Raw genomic sequence first — 8,409 nt, 5'->3', positions numbered from 1 at the left:
ATGAACCACCATGCCCAGCCTCCTCTTGACTGTTTGTAATCCTTTGTCTACCCCCTGTCCAGCCCTATCTCTAAGCAACCACTCACCTGCCTTTTGTCACTATAGATTATTTTGCATTTTCTAGGATTTTATATGAACTGGATTATACAATGCATACTATTTTTTTTGAGGGGGGAATCTGCTTCTTTCAGCATTATTATTTCACGATCCACCCATGCTGTGTATGTATCAATAGTTCATTACTTTTATTTATTTATGTTTTAGACAGTTTCACTCTATCACCCAGGGTGGAGCACAGCGGCACAATCTCAGCTCACTGCAACCTCTGCCTCCTGGGCTGAAGCGATTCTTATGCCTCAGCCTCCCGAGTAGCTGAGATTACCGGCACCTACCACCATGCCCAGCTAATTTTTGTAATTTTAGTAGAGATGGGGTTTTGCCATATTGCCCAGGCTGGTCTCGAACTCCTGGGCTCAAATGATCTGCCCACCTGGGCCTCCCAAAGTGCTAGCATTACAGGCATGAGCCACTGTGCCCGGCATCATTGCTTTTAAATTGTGAAAAGTATTCCTGTGATTTGTTTATCCCTTAACCTATTTATGGACATTGGGTTGTTTCCAGTTTTGTGCCATCACAAATAAAACTACTATGAATATTTTTGTACAAGTCCTTATTTGGACCTATGCTTTAATTTCTTTGGAACTGTACCTAGAAGTGAAATGCTGAGTCATGTTGTAGTATGTGCTTAATTTTTTCAGAAACTGCCAAATTGTTTTTCCAAAATGTACCACTTTATATTCTCATCAACAGAGTATAAGAGCTCTAGTTTCTCCTTCATAGCCAACACTCAGTATAGTCAGTCTTTTTAATTTTAGTCATTCTAATAGGTGAGTAAGTGGTAGTTCATTGCGTTCTTTAAAAAAAGAAAATTGACACAGTAAGCCAGGCATGGTGGCTCCCGCCTGTAATCCTGGCACTTTGGGAGGCTGAGGCAGGTGGATCACGAGGTCAGGAGTTCGAGATCAGCCTGGCCAATGTGGTGAAACCCTGTCTCTACTAAAGATACAAAAAATTAGCCAGGTGTGGTGGTGCGCACCTGTAATCCCACCTACTCAGGAGACTGAGGCAGGAGAATCGCTTGAACCTGGGAGGTGGAGGTTGCAGTGAGCCGAGATCGCATCACTGCATTCCACCCTGGGCGACAGGACAAGTCTCCATCTCAAAAAAAAAAAAAAAAAAAAGTAAAGTAAAGAAAAGAAAAAAAAGAAAGTTGACACAGGAGAAAGCGCAAATGCAGTCCCCCACTGCCACAAACAACGCAGTTGAGTTTCCCATGTTGAGGGAAATTGCAAGGGTTAGCACACCTGGAGTGCAATGGATGCGCCTCACCCTGGGAAAACCACCTACGTGATCATGGCATCTCCCCTGCCAGGTAAGTCATTGTGGTTTAAATTTGCATTTCTCTAATAACCAATGACATTGAGCATATTTTATTTGCTAACTTATCATCTATATACCTTCCTTGGTATGGTGTCCGTTCACATCATCTCGTTTTTTTGTTGTTGTTTTGTTTTGTTTTTTGAGACAGAGTCTCACTCTGTCACCCAGGCTGGAGTGCAGTGGTGTGATCTTAGCTCACTGAAACCTCCGCCTCCCAGGTTCAAGTGATTCTCCTGCCTCAGCCTCCCAAATAGCTGGGACTACAGGCGCGCACCACCACACCCTGCTAATTTTTTGTATTTTTAGCAGAGACGGGGTTTCACCCTGCTGGCCAGGCTGGTCTCGAGCTCCTGACCTCAAGTGTTCCACCAGCCTCAGCCTCCCAAAATGCTGGGATTACAGGTATGAGCCACCGCACCCAGCCAATCATCTCCATTTAAAAATGAGGTTGTCTGAATTATTATTACTGAGTTATATGAGTTATTTTAATATATTCTAGGTCCAAGTCCTTTGTCAGATATATGTTTTGCAAATATTTTCTCCCAGTCTGTGGCTTGTCTTTTTATATTCATAACAGTGTATTTTAAAGAGCTAAAGTTTTTATTTTTGTTTTTTTTTTTTTTGAGACGGAGTCTCGCTCTGTCGCCCAAGCTGAAGTGCAGTGGCGTGATCTCGGCTCGCTGTAACCTCAGCCTCCCGGGTTCAAGCGATTCTCCTGCCTCAGCCTCCTGAGTAGCTGGGAATACGGGCTCATGCCACCAAGTGCGGCTAATTTTTTTGTATTTTTAGTAGAGACAGGGTTTCACTATGTTAGCCAGGATGGTCTCGATCTCCTGACCTCGTGATCTGCCCGCCTCGACCTCCCAAAGTGCTGGGATTACAGGCGTGAGCCACCGTGCCCGGCCAAGAGTTAAAGTTTTTAATTTTGGTGAATTCCAATTTATAATGTTTTCTTTTATGGATCATGCTTTTTAGTGTCATAACTAAGAAAATGGTCCCTTAACTAGATCAAAAATATTTTCTCCTATGTTTTCTCTTAGAAGTATCATTTGTAGGCCCGGCACGGTGGCTCACGCCTATAATCCCAGCACTTTGGGAGGCCGAGGCGGGCGGATCACAAGGTCAGGAGATCGAGACCATCCTGGCTAACATGGTGAAACCCCGTCTCTACTAAAAATACAAAAAATCAGCCGGGCGTGGTGGCAGACTCCTATAGTCCCAGCTACTCAGGAGGCTGAGGCAGGAGAATGGTGTGAACCCGGGATGTGGAGCTTGCAGTGAGCTGAGATTGAGCCACTGCACTCCAGCCTGGGCGAAAGAGTGAGACTCTGTCTCAAGAAAGTAAGAGTATCATTCGTATAGTGCTTACAAGTAGATTTGCTGTCTCATACTCCACTGTTTTGATTATAGTTCACTTGTAGTCTAGATTAGGGTTTTAGGGTTTGTATTAGAAACATGCACTTAGAGGTTTTTTGTTTGTTTTGTTTCTTTGTTTGTTTGTTTTTAAATGGAGTCTTGCTCTGTCGCCCAGGCTGGAGTATAGTGGCGCGATCTCGGCTCACTGCAGCCTCCGCCTCGTGGGTTCAAGCAATTCTCCTGCCTCAGCCTCCTGAGTAGCTGGGATTACAGGCGCCCAACACCACGCCCGGCTAATTTTTGTGTTTTTAGTAAAGGTGGGATTTCACCATGTTGGCCAGGCTGGTCTTGAACTCTTGACCTCAAGTGATCCACCCACCTTGTCCTCTCAAAGTGCTGGGATTACAGGCGTGAGCCACTGCACCCGGCGCACTTACAGTTTTAATTAGAAATGTAGAAATGTTATTTCTTCTGATTTTAAAAACAGAAAATGTTCTCGATTTGGTTTTTAATTCATTTATTTTTAATTACATAAATGACATCAGAGAACAATCTCTTTGTACAAAAAAGAACAAAAGCACATAGAATGGGGAAGTGAAAATCACTGTGACAAGCACTGTTGATTCAAGAAATCTGGTTTAGCTCACCATTTACATGTTATTTTCTTGTCTTTATTTTTTTCTTTTTTTAAATTTAGAGACAGGGTCTTACTCTGTCACCCGGGCAGAATGCAGTGGCAGGATCATAGCTCTGTGCAACCCCAGACTCCTGGGCTCAAGCAATCCTCCTTTCTCATCCTCCTGAGTAGCTAGCACTACAGGTGCATGCCACCATGCCCAGGTAATTTTTAAAGTTTTTGCAGAGACAGGATCTCACTATGTTGTCCAGGCTAGTCTCAAACTCCTGGGCTCAAACGATCCTCCCTCCTCGGCCTCCCAAAGTGATGGGATTACAGGCATAAGCCATCGTGTCCAGCCTTACATATTATTTTCACGATTCATTAATCTCCATTTTAAAAAAAATGCTGTATACAGTATGCTGTTGATATCTTTTTTCCATAGCTGTTTTTCTTATTCCAGAAATAACATGAAAGTCTTTGTGTTGGCCGGACGTGGTGGCTTACGCCTGTAATCCCAGCACTTTAGGAGGCCAAGGCGGGTGGATCACCTGAGGTCAGGAGTTCAAGACCAACATGGTGAAACCCCGTCTCTACTAAAACTATAAAAATTAGCCAAGTATGGTGGTGGGCGCCTGTAATCCCAGCTCCTTGGGAGGGTGAGACAGGAAAATCGCTTGAATCTGGGAGGCGGAGGTTGCAGTGAGCTGAGATTGCGCCATTGCACTCCAGCCTGGGCGACAGAGTGAGACTCTGTCTCAAAAAAAAAAAAAAAGAAAAAAGAGAGAGAAAGAAAGAAAGAAAGAAAGAAAGAAAGAAAGAAAGAAAGAGAAAAGAAAAGAGAGAGAGGAAGGAGGGAAGGAAGGAAGGAAGGAAGGAAGGAAGGAAGGAAGGAAGGAAGGGAGAGAAAGGAAAGAGGCCGGGCGCGGTGGCTCACGCCTGTAATCCTAGCACTTTGGGAGGCCGAGGCGGATGGATTACGAGGTCAGAAGTTCGAGACCAGCCTGACCAACATGATGAAACCCCATCTCTACTAAAAATACAAAAATTAGCCAGGCATGGTGGTGCACACCTATAATACCAGCTACTGAGGCAGGAGAATCGCGTGAACCCGGGGGGTAGAGGTTGTAGTGAGCTGAGATTGTGCCACTGTACTCCAGCTTAGGCGACAGAGCAAGACTCTGTCTCAAAAAAAAAAAAGAGAGAGAGAGAGAGGGAGAGAAAGAAAAGAAAGAAAAAAAATTCTTTTTGTCACCACAAAAACTTTGTACGTGCAAGTTTAAGTTTAAAAAATAATTCAGAGGATTCAGGCTCTGGAGACAGAAGAAATTCCTATGAGTTACGACCATGTCTTATTGTTCCCTGAGAGGAGGCTTCCCAGTTGGTGCAAAGGCTTTCAGATGTGTTAGAAAACTGAGGTTGAAAGACCTCCTCATCACGTCTGCGTTTCCTAAAGATATTCCAAGAGTTTAGCTGTTGTTTCTCATCTAACTTCAAATGGCTTTCGCCATGGTGCAATTTCTTTTGTACTTTCCCCAATGAACTAACCATGGAAATAGCAAAAGAAACATACAATATGATTTCTTTGACATAAAGTCCAGAACACAGCTGCTAGCATCTCCAAGGGAATCACCAACCTTGGCTTCATCTGTAGGTCAATGGAATGTTTCTCCTCTGCTTCAGCTGGAAAATTATCTTGGCATGATCCCACTTGTAATTGGGTCCTGCCACTCATCCACCTGTTTCTCACCATAACTCTGATGTCCCTCTCAAATTTCTGCAGTCTGCTCTTTGGAGATGAAACAGATCAGTTTCATTTCAACAGATTTTAAGTTATCACATAATAAATCATTTTGCATTGATTCCCGGGTTCAAGTGGTCCTCCTGCCTCAGCCTCCCAAGTAGCTGGAACTACAGACATGTGCGACCTCGCCCGGCTAATTTTTGTCTTTTTAGTAGACACAGGGTTTCGCCACGTTGGCCAGGCTGGTCTCAAACTCCCGATCTCAGGTGATCCACCCACCTCGGCCTCCCAAAGCGCTGGGATTACAGGTGTGAGCCACCGCGCCCGGCCCCTCCTACCATCTTTGAAGCCTAGAGTAGTAAGACCAAGGAGCAACTTCCTTGAGTGGGAGCTCACATCCACTGAGTAAGGTTTTCCCCTTTGGCTTTAGGATCTGACAGGTAAACTACACAGTTCAGTTGACTTCCAACTTCATTGCTTATAGAAGCCCATCTTGCTAGAAATCCCGTTCTCAGCCTCATCAATAGAGGGCGCTGAAGAGACACGGGAGGAGACAAGCGCAGCACCCACTTTCTGTAGCGCTCAGCTCTTGGGTAGGCAGGGTTTTCCACACCGGGGTCCTGCAGGCCACAGCTTTCCATAGCCTCTGGCCCACACATAATAGTTTTTGCAGGGACCAGATCCTGCTGAGGTCACCTTCTCCAGCTCCCAATTCATGAGCATGCAGTGACCAGCAGCACCCAGCAGCCAGCAGCTTCCCCTGGCATAGCCTCCGGCAGCTTTGCAGTGTTGTCCGAGGCACTTCAGATGTCTCATCAGCCATGACCTTGCTCTCTCCAGCATGGTCTGGATCCCTGTCTTGGAGTGGGGCTCTTCCTTGGGTGCTCTATGTTAGCCCTTAGGGCAGCGGCTTCTCCCTGTATCTATTTCTTTCTTTTTTTCTTTTTTCTTTTTTTTTTTTTTTGAGGCAGGGTCTTACTTTGCCACCCAAGCTGGAGTGCATGGTGTGATCACAGCTCACTGCAGCCTTGACTTCGGGGGCTCAGGCGATCCTTCCACCTCAGCTTCCCGGTTAGCTGGGACTATAGGTACACGCCACTGCACCCAGCTGATTTTTAAAACTTTTTATAGCGACAGGATTTCACCATGTTGCCTAGGGTGGTCTCAAACTCCTGGGGCTCAAGCAATGTGCTCACCTTGGCCTTCCAAAGTGCTGGGATTACAGGTATGAGCCACCGCGCCCGGCCTATGTTTTCGTTCTTTAGTGTTCTCTTCAACTCTCATTAGTCAATCCCCCATGATTTCAATCCCCTAATCATTCCTTATGTTGGACTTTTGCTTCAATGACTGTGTGGATTCTGTCTCCTGATTAGCCCTTGACTGATATAATACTGTAGTAGTGTTCTTTGATTTTCTTGTTCTTTTTTTTTTTTTTTTGACAGGATCCTACTCTGTTGCCCAGGCCAGCAGGCCAGGGTGCAGTGGCATAATCATGGCTCATTGCAACATTGACCTCCTGGGCTCAAGTGATCCTCCCACCTCAGCCACCCAAGTAGTTGGGACCACAGGCATGTGCCACTATGCCTGGCTAATTTTTTTATTATTTTTTTGTAGATATGGGGTCTTGCCATGTTGCCCAGGCTGGCTGCAAACTCTTGGGCTCAAGCAATCCACCTGCCTCAGCCTCTCAAAGTGCTGAGATTACAGGTGTGAGCCACCATGCCTAGCCCATGGTTCTTTTTAAATCTGTCATTAGGCCGGGCGCGGTGGCTCATGCCTGTAATCCAAGTACTTTGGGAGGCCAAGGTGGGCAGATCACTTGAGGTCAGGAGTTCAAGACCAGCCTGGCCAACATGGTGAAATCCTGTCTCTGCTAAAAATACAAAATTTAGCCGGAAGTGGTGGCAGGCGCCTGTAATCCCAGCTACTCAATGGGCTGAGGCAGGAAAATCACTTGAACCCAGGAGGCGGAGGTTGCAGTGAGTCAAGATTGCACCACTGCACTCCAGCTTGGGCAACAGAGTGAGACTCTGTCTCAAAAAAAAAAAATTAAATCTGTCATTAGTTATTCTCTCTTGTGTCTTCTCCAAGATGAATTTCAAAAGCAGTTTTCATATGCTATAAAATAACCCTAAGAGTTTAATTATAACATTAAAATAACATGTTAAGTTGTTGAGAAAATAACAAGTTAAGTTGTTGAGAATTTTTTTTTTTTTAAATGGGGTCTCACTCTGTTACCTAGGCTGGAGTGCAGTGGTGAGATCTTGGCCCACTGCAACCTCTGCCTCCCAGGCTCAAAAGCAATCCTCCCACCTCAGCCTCTCAAGTAGCTGGGACTACAGGTGCATACCACCAGGCCAGGCTAATTTTCTGTATTTTTGGTAGAGACAGGGTTTTGCCGTGTTGCCCGGGCTGGTCTCGAACTCCTGAGCTGAAGTGATCCTCCCACCTAGGCCTTCCAAAGTGCTGGGATTACAGGCCTGAGCCACGGCGCCCAGCCTGTTGAGACTTATTATAAAGCTTCTACCCAGAAACATGAGTTAGCCCCTAAAGGAGGTAATGCTCTTGATGGCTGTCTGCTCATTCTTGCTCATGGGAAGTTGTTTCTTCATATGGCTGTGAGCATGTTGAGAAGGGCTGTGTTCCACCAAAGTGTTCTTGTAGTTGCTTCTGCTGTTTTAGTCTGTTAGAGCTGCTGCAACAAAATACCATAGACTGAGTGGCTTGTAAACAACAGAAATTTATTTCCCAAAGTTCTGGAGGCTGGGAAGTCTAAGATCAAGTCACTCTCAGGTTCTGTATCTGGTGAAGACCTGTTTCCTGGTTCACAGATTGCACATTCTCACGTGTTCTCACATGATGGAAGGCGTGAGGGAACTCCCTGAGGCCTCTTTTATACAGACGCCATTCCATTTATAAGGAATCTACCTTCATGATCTAATCACCCCCCTCCATAGTATCACATTGATGATTATGTTTCAACACATTAATTGTAATAGGAGGACAAAAACTCAGACCATGATATAGAAACAGCCTGGGATTAATTTTTATGATAATGTATCAGCTTGAATTTCCTACGGAATAGACTGATTTAGGCTCCTTGCCCGCCTGGAGATTAGGAAACCTTGTTTTATTCCCAGCCAAGGCAACAGCTGAGATGAGCTTCCCGGTTGCCTCCCTGGCCAGTGGGAAGTTTACTGGTCTTCCTTACAAAGTGATTGCAGCCCTTCAAGGGTCCTGGCTTTGTGCAAGG

The 8,409-nt window shown here is 45.4% G+C and overlaps 1 non-coding gene across 1 annotated transcript; it reads right to left on the bottom strand.

The window, feature by feature from the left end:
* Window positions 1–1,276: 1,276 nt before the first annotated feature.
* On the bottom strand, window positions 1,277–1,440 carry LOC115936415 (U1 spliceosomal RNA). The gene has a single exon (XR_004071900.1). It is a non-coding gene; the product is annotated as a U1 spliceosomal RNA (small nuclear RNA).
* Between the last annotated feature and the right edge of the window lie 6,969 nt (window positions 1,441–8,409).

The sequence above is a fragment of the Gorilla gorilla genome, chromosome 9 (genome assembly GCF_029281585.2).
Source record: "Gorilla gorilla gorilla isolate KB3781 chromosome 9, NHGRI_mGorGor1-v2.1_pri, whole genome shotgun sequence".
Classification (NCBI taxonomy): domain Eukaryota; kingdom Metazoa; phylum Chordata; class Mammalia; order Primates; family Hominidae; genus Gorilla; species Gorilla gorilla.
Note: the sequence above shows the minus strand (reverse complement) of the source record. Positions and strands in the feature narration are given on the sequence as shown.